Here is a 17,601-nt window from a genome sequence, read left to right as displayed (position 1 = left end):
TATAGGCAGTTGATACGAAAAGGTTCGCTAGCTATTGTCCTTTTCTTATGAATACATACGTTTTGATTAGGTTCCTCTTTGATATTTGAGCTCAAACGATGAAACTCGTTTCCTTTCTCTTGTGACATTCAACTCTAATGTTTCATTTCTTTATCTACTTTATGAGAAAACGAATACTCAAATGCATATCAAGTCAGACTTTTCGTGTGCATCCTTATGTATTGAATTGAGTTGAAGTTGGGTTTAAAAAGTATGTTTTTTTTTTTTTTAAGTTTTTAAAGAAAACATACAATCCGAATAAGTGGACTTTACATCAGTACCATATTTTTGGGATTATAAGTGGCACCAGCCAATAAACTATTAATTAAGAAGGGAATAAAAACCCCGAATAAGTCGCACTGAAGTATAACAAAATGTATTTGATGAAACCCAGTACTAAAAACATACATGTCATCTTCAAAGGAAAAAAGTTTCTTGCTTAAAATGCCCCCACTCGATACGTCACACGTGCAACTTTACTGAAACAACTTTGTATCTCATTTTTGGGGGAATGCAGTAGAACAGTTAACAGTAACACAGACCATTGGCACCTTGAATTGAAATCACTTTTAAGTTGAAAATATTTGCTTTTTGTGAAACGACGCCTTATCTTCTGAATGTTCGTCCGTTTTATCCATTGATAATTTGACAGTTTATTTCAGCATAATAGGCTTTATGGTAGATCAAATAACAGTTTCCAATAAATTTAATATTCAAAAGACTGGTATTTGGACTCACTGATTAATGGCAATAAAAGCACCTTGTTCACGTCTTTATCATCTGGTAAGAGAAGGTGTTGCCATTTTGCCAGAGTATGTATTTTAAACTTGCTCAAAAGTGATTTCTATACTTTTTTACCATATTTTCACGACCTTAGGGCGCATCCTGTTAAAAGGCGCAGTCTCCATAGCTGGTTTTATTTATGTATTTAACACTACACAAGGACTCACTTCAAAATAAGGTGCGGGTGCCCACTGCTGCATCCACCTTACAATGTAGACAAGCATACACGTTTGCATATTTCAAAATACAGCATGAGCAAAACTGAATTCGGTTGTGGTTTATTCAAGTATTGATAATACAAATAAAACAAAATAAAAATAAAATACACACAACATGGTCTGAACAGTCTTCTTTTACTGTTGTACTTTTCTCGATGAGCCATTGCTCGAGTCTTTACTCTAACTCGGCCTCTTTACTTTATTTCAGTGGAAGCTAAACTGCATTTTTTTCTAAATTTTTCTAGGTTCGTTTTTCAGCTTCCTCCACTTGCTAACCATCGATTCATTCATCTTCAATTCTTTCACAGCTGTACAGTATTCATGTTATTCAGGGTAGCGTAGAAATAAACACACTATGCAAGCCGAGAGCACCCTCTTGCGGTTTAGTGTGAAATTAACATGTGAAATGATATACCCCCGTAATAATGTGCTAATAAGCTCAAACACCCCCCTAGGATCATACTTACATGGACACGCCTGTGATGCCCATCTATAGTTTATGTACATATTATGCATCATTATGCATTTCAATTCTCACAAACAAACGTGTTCGATCTCAAGCTCTTATACTGAGCGCAAAGATTAAATGAAACCCGCACAGAGATTGGATGGAGTGTGTTTAAAAGCCTTAAGGGCATTTGTGGGTTGTGAAAAATAGCTGGTATAAAGGCACTCATGATATGTAGCACTGTAAATGGAGCATGCATGCAGAAACAATTGTCTGGACTCAAATGGTGTTTTAATGAACCGGGCTGTCGGAATGCATCTGCGTAATGATCAAGGGCTTACCGCACTTTTCTTTTACCTGAGCTTCGTGCACTTTGTCTTATCGAATGCATGTAAGTGCTTTCTTCAGGGGTGGCCTCCTGTCCTCGGGCCTCTGTCTTTTTTTCTCTTATTGGCGTGCACTTTATACGAGTGTCTGCTAAAATAGTCCAAGTAACGTTGCATGTTGTAATCTTAAGGGTTAAAAACAAAGCATTGTATGATGCAACTGGATCTTGATTCATTCCGATTTTAAAATATTTTTGACGATTCAACGCGTGGGTTTCCTCCGGGCACTCCGGTTTCCTCCCACATTCCAAAAACATGCATCTCAGGTGAATTGGCCGGTCCAAATTGTCCCTAGGTGCGAATGAGCGAGTGAGTTGTCTGTCCCCGTGTGCCCTGCGATTGGCTGGCAACCAGTTCAGGGTGTCCCCTGCCCACTGCCCGATGATTGCTGGGATGTGCTCCAGCACCCCCGCGACCCTACTGAGGATAATCGGTTGCAGCTAATGAGATAATAATGAGCGCAGGAATAGTTGTTGTAAGGTCTAGTTTTCTCAATATCAGCTATATGGTAAAGGTTGCTTCTAGTTTTTTGAGGTATCGGGGATCCCCTTTAGCTTCCACTGTTGTGGTCGCTATCCTTTGTGGAGTCCCCTAATTTACAATTCATGTACATTTATGACAAAAAGACAAAAAACATTAAACTGGCAAAACCAAATGAGAATTTCAAAGTTTTCAGTGAAAAATTAAAAAAAATAAAGTCAATGTGCTCAAAGTCAAGAATAAAATAACAATAGTAAAAAAAAGAAAAGAAAACACTTACGGATAAAAGCATGTATTAAATTTCCGAAATTCAATTTAACTCATTAGTTGACAGACATTTTCAAACATCGGCCATTTTTTGCCATTTTGACTTATTTTTAAGGCCTATAGAAAATTGAGTTTAGTCGACATAGGACTAATCAAAGGGAGGCTTGAACCCTCATATTTGATTAGAAAACATGATGTTTCTAGCTCTTACCATTGTTTACTATTAAAAAAAAATAGTTGAACATTGCTAAGCTTTGAGAATACTAGTTTCCAAGGAAATTTCTGAGAAAAAAAAACGGCATCCTGTGAAAGCTAAACTTTCACTTATGTGTTTTTTGTGATACGTCCAACATCTAAACATTGCATCCCACAAAACCTACTAAACTTGCAGAACAACATTTTATTGCAACAACAATGAACTTATGTATAAATGATGCATGAACATTGCAATAACTTTTCAGTGCCTGATTTAAGCCACCATGAGGATTGCATTCCCTTATGCTTGCATGACACAACATCCCTTCCGACCAGACGATGACCAAGGGACATCTGAATCATTTTTAGAAAGTAAAAAAGTTCTGTTAATGGGTCTTGTCTGCTCTTATCCTTATGTTTACTTTTCTCACCACAGTGCTTCATTATGCGTACTCTGGGGCAGCTTACACACTCTCGATCGCTGAATACAGTAGAAAAAAAACTGAAGTGGGGGCTTACTGTTGAGCTGCAGCAATCACTTTCTATAACAAAAAATATATACATATTTGTATATATTTAAGTGTTGGCACTCAGGGACAATGCTTCTAAAAATGTATTTAAATGTTTTGACACTGTATGTGTTAAAAAAATGGAACATAAAAGTTGGTTAAAATGGCCGTTTATTTAAAACTATTGTATGTTTTTTCATTTTTATTAAAAGCATATTTTGGGCTGATAACTGTGCTTGAAAAAATAACAAATGCATGTAGGATGACTTTTTGTGTCAATTGTCTTTTTGTGAAAAATATCAACGTGAAGTGCCATGTCTTTTTGTGGTCTGTAACAAACTGGTGACTAGACCTGTGTTATATGGCTAATAAGTAAAATCTCATTTGTAACATTTAGTCGAAACGATTACGATGTTTAATCAATTGTATAAAATAGGTCGCGTCCGATACATTCTTATTCATCAAAATTGTTATTGAATAAACTGTACATACTAGCAAAATGTTCTGGCAATCATTTTATATAAATAGTCCTGAGTGAAATTTAAGATATGTTGTGTTTGGAGCTGTTCACAGAATGATTACTGTGCTAGAGAAATAACTATGGTTTACTATTGTAGTGTGTGTCCTTCAGAGTCCTTCGGAAACATGAACATCCCTCCCAGGGATAAGACTTCCAGGTTGTCAAAAACATACTATCGATTTGTTGTTGCCTTCAGCATGACTTCTTGTCTCATAAAGACACAACATCAGATTTGGAAAAATATGTGTCGGGCAGCTCATGCTGTTCTTTATCTACTATCATTTCGTCAGTCATCTCCCTAATTTGTTTACAGTTTATTAGAATACAAGAAAGTGATTTTAAGAGTAATTATTTTTCTTAACGCACAGTGTATATTTAAAATCATACTCATGGGGTGGGGATTGTTGATATTAATCCAATCCAAGTAGATCCAGGGAGCTATTGATTAATACCAATCAGATACAGACACATTTGTCTTGTAAATGTCATGTTCACTGAATATTTGAACCCCTCTTGAGTTAGTTTATAATTATAATAAAAAGCACACATATTTTAGATATAAAAATGCTCTATTTATTCTTAAATAACTACAATGCTACTGTACTTTAACAGTGCAAAAAGATACAGTAAGAATTTGTATTACTACTGTTTCCGAACACAATTCAAGAGAGTCAATCCCAAAAAGTAGCAATATCAAGAAAATACAAATATTGTATAACAATGTCAACAAGACAACTAAAATACCTTCTATTGCGCAATATTTTGAAAATGAAGTCAATGTGCAAATTGTGTGATGAATACACTTTAAAAACCTTTAACATTATACAAAATAAAATACTTCTACTACAACAACGGTTTCTGAACAAACCAACAGTGTAAAACTGGAAAAGCAGTGATGTAACCTAAATGCAAATATATATTTAACAATGTCGAGACGACAACTAAAATATCTTCCATTGCACAGTATTTTGAAAATAAAGTCGTAGTGCCAATCGTGTAACCAACACTATGTAAAAACATTTAACGGGATAAAAAACAAATACCACTACGACAACTGTTTCAGAATGAAAGTAGAGTCAAGCCAAAAAAGGCAAATACTGTATAATATTGACAACAAGACAAAAAAAAAACTTCCATTCCACAATTTTTGGGAAATAAAGTAGTGCAAATGAAGTGTAAACATTATTGGATCGGATTCAAAAGTTATAATGTGTGCATCATCTTACAACCCACTAACAACAGTATTATAGTCCATCCATCGATCCATCCATTATCTTCCACTTATTCGGGGGTTGGGTCGCAGGGGCAGCAGCCTTAACAGGGAAGCCCAAACGTCCCTATCCCCAGCCACTTCCTCCAGCTCATCTGACGGGATCCTGAGGCGTTCCCAGGCCAGCCTAGAGACATAGTCTCTCCAGGGTGTCCTGGGTCATCCCCGGGGCCTCCTGCCGGTGGGACATGCCCGAAACACCTCTCAAGGGAGGTGTCCAGGAGGCATCCTTATCAGATGCCCGAGCCACCTGAACTGGCTCCTCTCAATGCAGAGGAGCAGTGGCTCTACATAGAGTCCCTCCCGGATGACTGAGCCTTTCACCTTATTTTAAGGGAGAGCCCAGCCACCCTGCGGAGGAAACTCATTTCAGCTACTTGTATCCGGGATCGTATTCTTTCGGTCATAACCCACAGTTCATGACCATAGGTGAGGGTAAGAACGTAGATCGACCGGTAGATCGAGAGCTTTGCCTTTTGGCTCAGCTTCCTCTTCAACACGACGGACCGGTACAGGGTCAATATATTATAGTGATAGATAAAATGGAAAGACAATTTTGAACCTAGGACAAAAGTTTTAATACAATCCAAATACTTTTTCAGTATTGATAATATCGATTTTTAGATCTATCCGCCTACCCTTACAAACCTTAGCAAACGACACTAAAATGATTCAGCAACCACTTACATGGTGAAATTGTTGTTTTTATTCAATGGGGGATTAGAATCACCAATTCAACCTGTTTACTAGTTGGGTGAAGACCACTATCATCAGTTCTCTACCACCATGACTATATTGACAAGGAACCCTCAATATTCCTAACACCTCTACAAATTAATGTGTCATGGAATATTGCCTTAAATTACTCTATGTATTATCTTACACTTACAGTTACTGGGGTAAAAGTAATGAAGTAAACTGGATTTTACACCACAATTAACACAATTTCACACAATTGATTATGTGCTTCTGCTTTCTTTGTTTGAAAATACTTCATTTTTTGTCATGTTATTTTATTGAGAAACTCTTACATTGATCCTGCCGATTGAGTTTCTAAAAAGAGAATTCTTCTTTATAAGAGGGTATCATTCCAATCACATTTTATTTAATCACTAAACCACCTCTTCTGGCTATTGAATTAAGCACATTAATACCACATTTGAATAATGAGTTACATAATAAATAGAATAGTTATAATCCACTTCAAGGGTATTTATGAGGGTAATTTATTTACTTAAACTTTTATTTCCTTTGAAATACTGAACCTTGTTTCTGACAAATTAGAATTCTTCTCTGCTGGAGGCTTGCCTGGATGTCAGGATCTCTACTTAGCTCTTGACCAGATTGCTCACCCTATTAAAAATAATTATGAAACATGCGCAATATTTAGAATTAGTTCCTGAAACAAGGAGAAATACAACACTGGGCTATTTGTATAGCAACATTAAACATGCACATAGTGTTATTGTCCCCCCTACCTGGATAGATCAACCATCTTTTTCTGTCCTTCATCCTGACTTGTTTTTTTTGGAGAGAAGAACACCGTAATTCTTTTGCACCGAAACATCACCATTGGAGAGCTGTAATGAACAGCTCATCAAACTGCCATTCTTGAACTACTTGCTTAAGTTCACAAAACACAACATTGAATGATAGTTAGCATGCATGTATTGTAAATTTGGCAAGATGTTCTACCTACGTGTACATACTAAACTGCAACATTATTGACGCACAGGTAAAGAAGAGGCATAGTGACTTTTTAGCCAGAATGCACAACACAATGCACAATCCTCATATTGAGGTTTTTGAGTTTTTCCTTGCCCTCATGTTGGTTTTAGATCAGGGGGTGGTGTTGTAGCGAGCTGAGACGGGAGTCGTAGGCGGAGTGTCAAACAAAGGTGCCAACAAAGCTGCTTTAATGACATTTAAACTTGCAATGACAAAACAAAACAAGAGAGCGGCTCGAGCCGGCCGAATTAAGAGTCCCCATAGGAACTCGCTAACTAAACAATGGTTCCGTGGGTGAATTATGTAAAACCCACTACACAAGCCCCCCCAGAATTCACCCATAGTCAAAGTCTCTGTGCCTGGTTGGGACGCTGACCCGGCCACTGCGGGTACAAGGAGCTGGACCAGCGGGGGGGTGAGAGCTTGTGGACTCAGTTGGAGAGCCCACAGGTGCTGGGTGCGGAGGGTCAGAGTGGGTACCCACGGGGCCGGAGGGTCGTGCCGCAGGAGGACGGCCGCGCCGTGGGGCTTGGGCCAGTTCCAATGGCTTGGACATATCCATGTGGGCAGGCTTAACCCTGTCCACGGAGACAGTCTCTGGCCTACCACCAATGTCCACGACCATGGTCTTGTCACCATGCTGCAGGACCTTAAACGGTCCATCATAAGGAGGGCGCAATGGTCCGCGGTGGGCATCGTGGCGAATGAAAACAAAACCAGCCGAGCGCAGGTTGGAGGGAACCCGTGAAACTGGCCTGCCGTGTCGCGATGTGGGGATAGGCACAAACGCTCCTGCAGTGCCCTGCAAGATGGACTTCTCCCTGGATGCAGCCCAGGGTGTCGTTGGGTCTGGGATGAAATCACCTGGCACCCGCAGCACTTGACCGTAAACCAACTCAGCTGAAGAGCACTGAAGGTCCTCTTTGGGAGCGGTCCTCAGTCCCAGCATGACCAAGGGTAGCTTATCGACCCAGTCCCCATCGGTCAGGCTGGCGCGCAGGGCCGCTTTCATCGAGCGGTGGAACCGCTCGCACAACCCGTTAGCCTGGGGGTGGTAGGCAGTGGTGCGGTGAAGTTTGACTCCCAGGCTCTCGGCAACCGTGTTCCACACCTCGGAGGTGAACTGTGCGCCCCTGTCAGATGAGAGATCTGCAGGGGGTCCAAAACGGGCGACCCATGTGCCGATGAACGCCCGGGCCACATCGACAGCTGAGGTGGAAGTCAGCGGAACTGCTTCAGGCCAACGGGTCGTCCTGTCCACCATCGTCAGGAGGTAAGTGAAACCATGTGAAGGGGGCAGTGGGCCCACCAGGTCAATGTTAACGTGGTCAAACTTCCGTTCGGGGATGGCGAATGGTACCAATGGAGCCTTGATGTGACGGTGCACTTTGGCGCGTTGACATGCCACGCATGAGTCGACCCAGTCCCGGACGTCCTTTCTCATCCCTTTCCACACAAACTTCTGGGCCACTAGCTTAATGGATGCTTTCCTGCCAGGATGAGACAGGCCGTGTATTGCCTCAAAAACAGCCCGACGTCAGCCAGCAGGGACAAGCGGCCTAGGCCAACCCATGGAGAGGTCACAACAAAGCTTGGCCCCTGAGTCTCCGACCGCAACCTCCTCCAGCCGCAAACCAGTGTCTGAGCTCTTGAGCGTTTGGATGCCGTTATCAGAAGCCTGGTCCACACTCATACTGGAATAATCAAGCCCCAATTGCACAGCGCTGATGGTTGCTCTGGACAGGCAATCCGCAACCACGTTGGACTTCCCAGCAATGTGCCTGATGTCAGTCGTATATTCTGATATGAATGACAGCTGGCACTGCTGGCGGGCGGACCACGGTTCGGACGTCTTGGACATGGAGAACGTAAGAGGCTTATGATCAACAAAGACGATGAACTCACGGCCCTCCAAGATGAAACGGAAGTGGCGAATCGCCAACCAGATGGCAAGTAGTTCTCTGTCGAATGTACTGTATTTACGTTCTCTGGAGACCAGCTGGCGACTAAAAAAGGCGAGTGGCTGCCAAGCATTGTCAACCCACTGCTCGAACACGGGACCCACTGCTAGGTCTGATGCGTCTGTAGTCAGTGCGACTGGGGCTCCGGGGGCTGGGTGAGCCAGCATGGCTGCCTGGCACAGCGCGGTTTTTGTGTCCTCGAATGCCTTGGTCCTCTCAGCGGTCCATTCAACAGCTTGATTGGGTGACCTACCCTTTTGAGGGCCTCGTAGAGTGGGCGCGTGACATCAGCGGCTCGGCGAATAAACCTATGGTAGAATGTCACCATGCCGAGAAACTCCCTGAGGCCCCGTGCTGTTGGCGGCTGAGGAAAGGTGGAGACGGCCTCTACCTTAGACGGTAGGGGGGAAGCCCCATCCTTGGTGATGAGATGCCCGAGGAAGTGGATGGAGGGTACGCCAAAAACACATTTCGCGGGATTTATAATCAGGCCATGCTGACTGAGCTTGGTGAAGAGGTCTCTGAGGTGCTCCAAGTGTTCCTCTTCTGAGGAGCTGGCAACAAGGACGTCGTCCAGGTAGACGAACACAAAAGGCATGTCCCTGAGCACTGAATCCATCAGCCTTTGGAAGGACTGAGCGGCATTTTTCAGTCCGAACGGCATCCTGAGAAATTCAATCAACCCAAATGGAGTTATCACGGCCGTCTTCAGTATATCTGAGGGATGCACTGGCAGTTGGTGGTATCCCCGCACTAGGTCCACCTTGGAAAAGAGAAGTTTGCCCGCCAGGTGTGCAGAGAAGTCTTGAATGTGCGGGACTGGGTAACGGTCGGGCGTGGTAGCCTCGTTAAGGCGGCGATAGTCCCCCCATGGGCGCCAGCCACCGCCTGGTTTCGGGACCATGTGTAGTGGAGAGGCCCAGGGGCTGTCTGATCTGCGAATGATGCCGAGACGTTCCATGTTAGCAAATTCGGATTTAGCAGCTGCCAGTCTTTCTGGATTGAGTCGTCGGGCCCTAGCATGAACAGGGGGGCCCTTGGTTTCAATGTGGTGCTCAACCCCATGTCTGGTCGTGGAGGCTGAGAAGGTGGGCTTCGCCAGACTGGGGAACTCAGCGAGGAGCCGGTGGTAAATATCACCGTCCAAGAGAGAGCTGGAAAGACCCTCAAAAATCCCTTTGTCGCGGACACACGCGAGAGAGGAGAAATTCAATGCGTCAACGAGGCGGCCATTTTTCACATCGACGAGTAATCCATTGGCACACAGAAAATCTGCACCAAGAAGAGGAAAAGCAATATCCGCGGTGACAAAGTCCCATGTAAACTGCTGACCCCCAAAACACACGTCCACTGTCCGTGTGCCGTATGTGCGATTGGGGGTGTCATTGGCAGAAGTTAATGGAGGTCCATGTGTTCCCCCCCCCACATCGTCCACAGTGGCAGGGAGGACGCTCCTCTGGGCGCCGGTGTCACACAAGAACTTTTGGCCGGAGATGGCGTCCCGGATGAACAGTAGCCGGTTTCTTGCGCCTGCACTCACGGCCGCTACAGAGTGCAGGCCTTGAAGTTTCCCGTCGCGTTGGAGGTGCAAAGGGGACGGCACTTCTTGGCCTTGGACCCAAAACGTGCATGGTAGTAACACAGACCTGACACCTTCTGATCGTCAGTGGCCGCGCGTGCCTTGCTGGCTGGGGGCGTCGCACTTGATGGTGTGTAGGTGCGTGTAGGGGCCAGCACCTCATGTATGTATCTATGCGTGGCCAGGAAAAACCGGTCCGCTTCCTCTGCCAATGCACGCGGATCTGTAATGGTTGTATTCGCAAGCGCCGTCTGGACATGCGGCGGCATGTGACCCAGAAACAGTTCAATGAAAAGAAAATTTGGCTCTTCGGTGCCAAGCAAGTTTAACATCATTTCCATGTGATCCGATGGCTTACTGTGTCCTAAGCCCTGAATAGCAAGGAGGCGTCGAGCACGCTCAGAACGCGACAGTTCAAAGATTCTGAGGAGATATGCCTTCAGTCCCTTATATTTATCCAGTTCAGGAGGGGATGTGATGAAACTCACCGCTCTGGCTGCAGTTGAGCTCCCCAGAGCAGACACCACGTGGTAATAGCGAGAGTCATCATCAGTGATTCCGCGCAGGGCGAATTGAGCCTCTGCTTGTGCGAACCATGTTAACGCCGATGACTCCCAGAACTCGGGGAGCTTGAGAACGGGTGCGTATGCCATGTCGGTATGCTCAGTATTATGCACGGCCTCGGAAACTTCCACGAGACTAATGCCGGGGTCACCAATGTAGCGAGCTGAGACGGGAGTCGTAGGCGGAGTGTCAAACAAAGGTGCCAACGAAAGCTGCTTTAATGACATTTAAACTTGCAATGACAAAACAAAACAAGAGAGCGGCTCGAGCCGGCCGAATTAAGAGTCCCCATAGGAACTCGCTAACTAAACAATGGTTCCGTGGGTGAATTATGTAAAACCCACTACAGTGTAATATTAGTCCGTGGTTTGCAATAATCTGTGGCCTGGGCAGCCCCTTGACACTCTTTGTGATTAAGGGCTATACAAATAAAAATGAGTTGACTTGACACAAGGAATATTCACATAGTAGCGAAATTGTTAAAATAAAGGCATACAACAAATGATTAGTGCAGCGTGTGGTACATCACCTTTGTCTATTGAAGGCTGGTGATTAATGTCTCACAGGCGGTGTGTGAGCAGCATTCTAACAGCTTGTGCCGTCACACCTGCAGTTAGCACCATGTCATTTCCTCAATAAAACATGACACGAGGCACTAAAGGTAAGCACTTCCCCCTATTAGATTTATTAATTTGCAAAGTTGAATTAACTCTTACTCTATGCGATGCAAGAATGCTTTTTTAAATGTAATTGTGGTTGGTGGTGCTGTTGAAGTAGCCTTACACATTTTTTAACACACTACTCAAAACTGCATGCAGATAAAAAGTTTGAGAGTTTGCCTCAGACAGACAGATGGATGTGCAGATGGTGATAAAAAGGACACATCACAATCAGTGGGCCAATGCTTTCCAGGCATATGCGTAATAAGCCAATTAGCATGTATTTGACAATGCAGTGCCATTTCAGATGATTTAATTAAAATACTACTCAAGTGGCTTCGAGTTTGTGCTTATATTCCAATTTTTATTTATTTGTTCTTGTCTTTAAACATACATCTCAAGTTTGCCATTTGCATTTCCTTTAAATAGTTATTTGCTTAGTTTTTTATCCTTCAAAATGATTTATCCTTAGAATGAGTTACTCAAAACAGTACTGTGGAAAAATAAGAATACATGGAATTATGTAGAGACAGGATATAAAGTAGGCCGTGAAAATAGATGAGCGACAAGAGCTGGTATAAGCTTATCCTAAAAAATATAATTTCAAGAGTAATATAATGGTAAGTTAAAGGGAATGACACAAAGTAGTTTTACACACAGACCACTCATATTATACATTAATACAAAATTCAGGACAAAAAAAAAACACATATAGAGCAATCAACAAACATAATAAAATTAAGACTACTGTCAGTGCTTTTATCCTGGCCCATTAACACGCCTAGCCGAGATCAATATCAGCACCTCCAAGTCAGAGGCACCTGTTCTCAGCCGAAAAAAGGGGGCATGAGATCCTGCCCCAAGTGGAACAGTTCAAGTATCTTGGGATCTTGTTCATGAACGGGGGTAGGTTGTTGGGGGAGATCGACAGAAGGATTGGTGCAGTGTCTGTCGTTATGCGGACCCTATACTGGTTGGTTGTGCTGAAGAAGGAGCTGAGCTCTCTCAAAGCTCTTTATTTACCGGCCGATCTATTTTCATAACCTTACCTATGGTCATGGATCATGACGGACGGAACAAGATCCCTGATACAAGCAGCTGAAATAGGTTTTATCCGCAAGGTGGCTGGGTGTTCTCTTTGAGATAGGGTGGGAATCTCAGTCATCTGGGAGGGACTCAGTGTAGAGCCACTTCTTCTCCGCGTTGAAAGAAGCCCGCTAGGCATATGATAAGGAGGACTCCTGAACTCAACACTCTGGAGTTGTTCCAGGCATATCCAACCCGCGGCATGCCCCCGGGAAGACCCAGGAAACACTGGAGAGACTATGTCTCCAGGTCGGCCTGGGACATCTCAGAATCCCGCTGGATGAGGTGGATAAAGTGGCTGGGGTAAGGAAGGTCTGCACTTCCCTACTGAGGCTGCTGTCCCCGTGACCTGACCCAGGATAAGCGGAAAATATAGCAATGATGTTAATGGAAGATGGACATAGCAGAGATGTGCCGGAAATTAAAGGAACCTTCAAAAAAAACCTTGTGCTGTATAACATTTACATTTCAGAATATTTAATCCTTAAACGTGTTAAAACACATTTCTATTTTCATTTTTGTTAGATGCAAATAGATGAAGTAGTGATAAATAGATGTGGCAGTTTTATGTCAACGCCAGAAATACACTGTTTGAGAATTACCAAATGATGTGTATATGATGTACTTTCATCTTGCTGCTGTAAAGTTTATGGCAAGTCCATCAATTATGAAGCTTCATCTATATTGAGTCCAAGTGATCTAATATATGCATGCAAGCATGTAGAATACCACAATGTTCCTGTCACCATGATTCTCAGCGTCCATTCACTGTAAAAGTGCCATAGTTTTTTGACGACACCTTTAGTTTGGACCCTCATGTTATGTCAATGATGTACAAGATAGAAAATGAGAAGGAGAAGCAAATATGTTGGTTCAAATGGATGGGGTTCTTAATCCTTACAGATGCCCAATAAAACAGCAAGCTTATTTTTGAAATTATCATTTTATAGTACAGATGTTATTTGTAAAAAAAAATATATATATATAATGAACTGTACAGCACTTTTATTTGTTAAACAAATAATTGAGCCAATAAATTGGGTTTGTTCTTTAGTAATAAATAAATAACAAAATACATAAATATAGGTTTCTACTGCGTTAGTTTCAGCTATCAAGGGAGGCTTTGGAACATGACCACTGCGAACAATTTGGGGTTACTAGTTTACACCATTCTGTAAGTCTTATTTAAGTGTTGTTCTTTTCTTGGTTGCTCATTTCAAGGGTCATATTTAGCAGATCAATTTGCAAGTTGGCAGCATGGCGCAGCAGTGGTTAGCGCGTGTGGGCACAGTTCTGAGGTCATGAGATTGAACCTCCTGTGTGGAGTTTGCATGTTCTCCCCGTGCTTGCGTGGGTTTCCTCCGGGCACTCCGGTTTCCTCCCACATTCCAAAAACATGCATGTTAGATTAATTGGCCGGTCCAAATTGATCCTAGGTGTGAATGAGCGAGCAAATTGTCTGTCCCTGTGTGCCCAGCGACTGGCTGGCAACCAGTTCAGGGTGTCCCCTGCCCACTGCCCGAAGATAGCTGGGATGGGCTCCAGCACCCCTGCGACCCCACTGAGGATAAGCGGTGCAGATAATGGATGGATGGATGGATGAATTTGCAAGTTAGTCTTCATGTCATTTTATCAAAACTGCCAAGGTGCCCTTTCATGCTTTATAATTATTAACTCTGTAACTGACCTTTGGGGTTATGTCTTTCAAGTTATGCTGATGATAATTCTGATGAGATTTGCTTTTACAATTTTTAAAATACACTTTTAGTTATTCATACAGCATACAAATCAAAAGACAATATTTAGGTCTAACATAGAGGTAGAGGCCAGATTTCGGTTATCCTGCATGACTCTTGCATGAATCTTTTGTATTAAAGGTCCAACTTATTAGAGGTTAAAACACTAGCTCTGTGCCATGTGAAGGTTTGGACAACTTTTCAACGTTCTTTATGGCGCAGAAGTGGGACTATGTGAATTTATTGAGGTGGCAGTGCACTATATTTGTGGCCGATTCATTTGCGGGAGGCAGTGTTGGTTTACATATAAAATGTACATAAGAAATGGATGTACTTTGATTTAAAACAATCGAAAAAAATGGACCAGTAGACAGTGTTATTTTTTAGCTCACATGTCTAGGACTTTAGAGGTGAATAACTCGTAGACAAGTCATGTTTATTTCCTGAGAAAGGCTAACTCATGTTAAGGTGAAGTCTGGGAGGGCTGGATAAGAAAAATAATTTGAAAATGGATCTGTCACTTGGAGGCAGCACGGCGGAGCAGTGGTTAGCACGAGTGCGGCGCAGTTCTGACGTCATGAGATCGCCGACCTGCTTGCCCAAAGATGACTGGTATGGGCTCCAGCACCCCCGCGACCCTACTGGGGATAAGCGGTGCAGATAATGGATGGATTAATGAATCTGTCACTTGCATCTAAACTTACTTGTGCATCCATTCTCAAATAAGCTACTTGGCCACATTTAAAGCAACAGATGAGCTTACTTTTACCATCAGGGGAATTCTCCCCTACCAAATTTGAAGTTTTTTTGGCCCACCACCACTCTTCTGTAGCGTACAATGAACACAGAACATTGCGAATGATATGAGGCAGGTACAATAGAGAGCAGAAAGGTGCTAGCAGGAGACGAAAAAGCCTGAAAAAGAATCGTGTTAAAATAAGGAGTGTTATCCTTCACTTCCATCTGGAGGGACGAAAGCAATACCAACTTGGGTGCCGAGGTGCCTAACTTGTTTGGGTGTTTGGGCAATTGGGTTGGCCATGGTCCAAAAATGTTTGTGTGTTTTTTATGCTATTTATTTCCCTTTTATTTTCTTTGTTATTTATGTGTGTGTCTTGCTGTCGGTCACCCTTCTTGAGGGATATGACCAAGGTAGATAGATAGATAGATAGATAGATAGATAGATAGATAGATAGATAGATAGATAGATAGATAGATCATTCACTTCACTCATCTTGCTCTTTTGGCCTCTCACCTGAGTTGTCTCCAGATGTTTGCTGTTCTATGTATTAGCAGAATTTAGCAGTTGAATACCTTCAACGGTTAGCTCATAACACTCAAATAAGCTTGTAATCTTGGGAATTCAGTCTCTTTTTCGAGAAGCGCCTCTTTCGGCTCAGCTCCCAAAGCCTCTTCAGATTGTTTTTGCTGCCTTTATCCATTCATTACAAATCATTATGAAACATTATGCACAAAATTCCTTTTTGTGTACAAATAAAGCTAAAAAAAAAAATAACATTTTAAAAAAGAAACAATGGTAAAAAATGTAAAAACCAGATCCTCTCACAATATAACTTCCTCGAAGACGCCTACCATGTCATTGAGATGGCGTATAAGTTCCTGTAAAACCTTTCCTGTACTGAGGTTGCAATTGAGTGAAGCTTCTCTGCTTTAAAATGTGTGAAAACTAGGCTAAAAGGTTCACTTTCTCAGGTACTTTTGAAGGCCTTTATGTTGATGTACACTGAAAAGGAAATGCTCATGTCTACAGACAATGACATCAACAATGATGCAGAGACCAGTGCTTTGCTTGGTAGGCTTTTGATGTATAAAGTAGCCGACTTCAAATGAGTGTAGGGAAGCCACTTTATACAAGTTATTCGAGTTCAGTGTAAGAGCTTGCTCTGTCCACTCCACGCATCGGCCCGGTATTGCAGTACCTCCGGGAACGGTGCATTCGCAATGATCGCAGCAAGGCTTTAGGGATAGGACCTTAGCTTGGCCTTTTGGCTGAGAGTAAGTGTCCCGGCTCCTAGGCTTTGTAGCGTATTATGAACTGACCGATAACGGATAATGGATAATGAATAACGAAGATAGAACAATAACCCTTAAAAACCCCAAAAACCCCGTAAAGCCTTACAATCTGATGGGAAGGCAAATGCAATTTTGATTTCAAATGACCGATACTGTGCATAGGTAAATATGTTTCGATCTAGATCAGGATGTTTATATAATTTTCCTTTGATTTAAAATAGTCAAGTGTTGTATGTTAACTTATAACATGTGCCTTAATTTTTCTATTTAATGTTTCCAAACTTTTAAAGTTAGCCTTCTTTGCAGATGACACTAATATTTTCTATACCAACGATAATTATATTAATCTACTAACAATTATTATTAGTGAATTAATTCATCCAAAAACATGGTTGAATATAAATAAATTATCTTTAAATAAAAAAAAAAAAAGTGATATTCTTCAGTAATCACAAGGCAAATCTCGACCTGGCGGTGAAAATGGATGGTGTTGCCATAGACATTGTATCAGAAATTATTTTTTTAGCAATTACAATAGACATTAAATTAAATTGGAAAACACACATCAGACACATACAAACTAATGTATCTAAGAGTAGTTCAATTTTTAATAAAGCTAAATTATTTCTAAACTTTACTGTAATTTTTATATTGTTTTCTAGTTTTGATATACTTCACGTACTGTGCAGAAGTTTGGAGCAATAGTTACAAAAGTTCCCTCCATCCCCTTTCTATACTCCAAAAACAAGCAATAGGAATCATACACAAGGCAGGATACTGTGATCATACTATTTAAAGTGAAGGTACCACCAAAAAACATCCAAAAATTATTTATTCAAAAAGAAGGAAGCTATAACTTAAGGGGATGTAGTAACTTTAAATTCCAACCGGTGAAACTACCAGGAAACGTATGTGTGTCTGTATGTGGAGTTAAACTTTGAAACAAATTACACGACAAGCTCAAAGTATTCACCTGTTCAAATACAGATACAAAAAACAATATTGGCAAAGTACAGAAATGAAGAAAATGGCGTCTGAATGATATAGCAAAAAGTAAATGTAAGAAAATCAACATTGTTATTATTATAAATTATCATCATTATTATTATTATTATTACTATTATTATTATTATTATTAT

General features: G+C 41.9%; 1 protein-coding gene and 1 pseudogene across 2 annotated transcripts in view; both read left to right on the top strand.

Moving 5' to 3' along the window:
- mdga1 (MAM domain containing glycosylphosphatidylinositol anchor 1) overlaps nucleotides 1–17,601 on the top strand; it is a 316,682-nt gene that overhangs the window by 155,459 nt on the left and 143,622 nt on the right. The gene's annotated exons all lie outside the window — the stretch shown is intronic.
- LOC148368039 (U2 spliceosomal RNA) lies at nucleotides 16,234–16,390 on the top strand (annotated as a pseudogene).

This window comes from Urocampus carinirostris, chromosome 4 (genome assembly GCF_059441175.1).
Source record: "Urocampus carinirostris isolate Australia breed hairy pipefish chromosome 4, RoL_Ucar_1.0, whole genome shotgun sequence".
Taxonomy (NCBI): domain Eukaryota; kingdom Metazoa; phylum Chordata; class Actinopteri; order Syngnathiformes; family Syngnathidae; genus Urocampus; species Urocampus carinirostris.
This window is presented reverse-complemented; position numbering and strand designations above follow the sequence as displayed.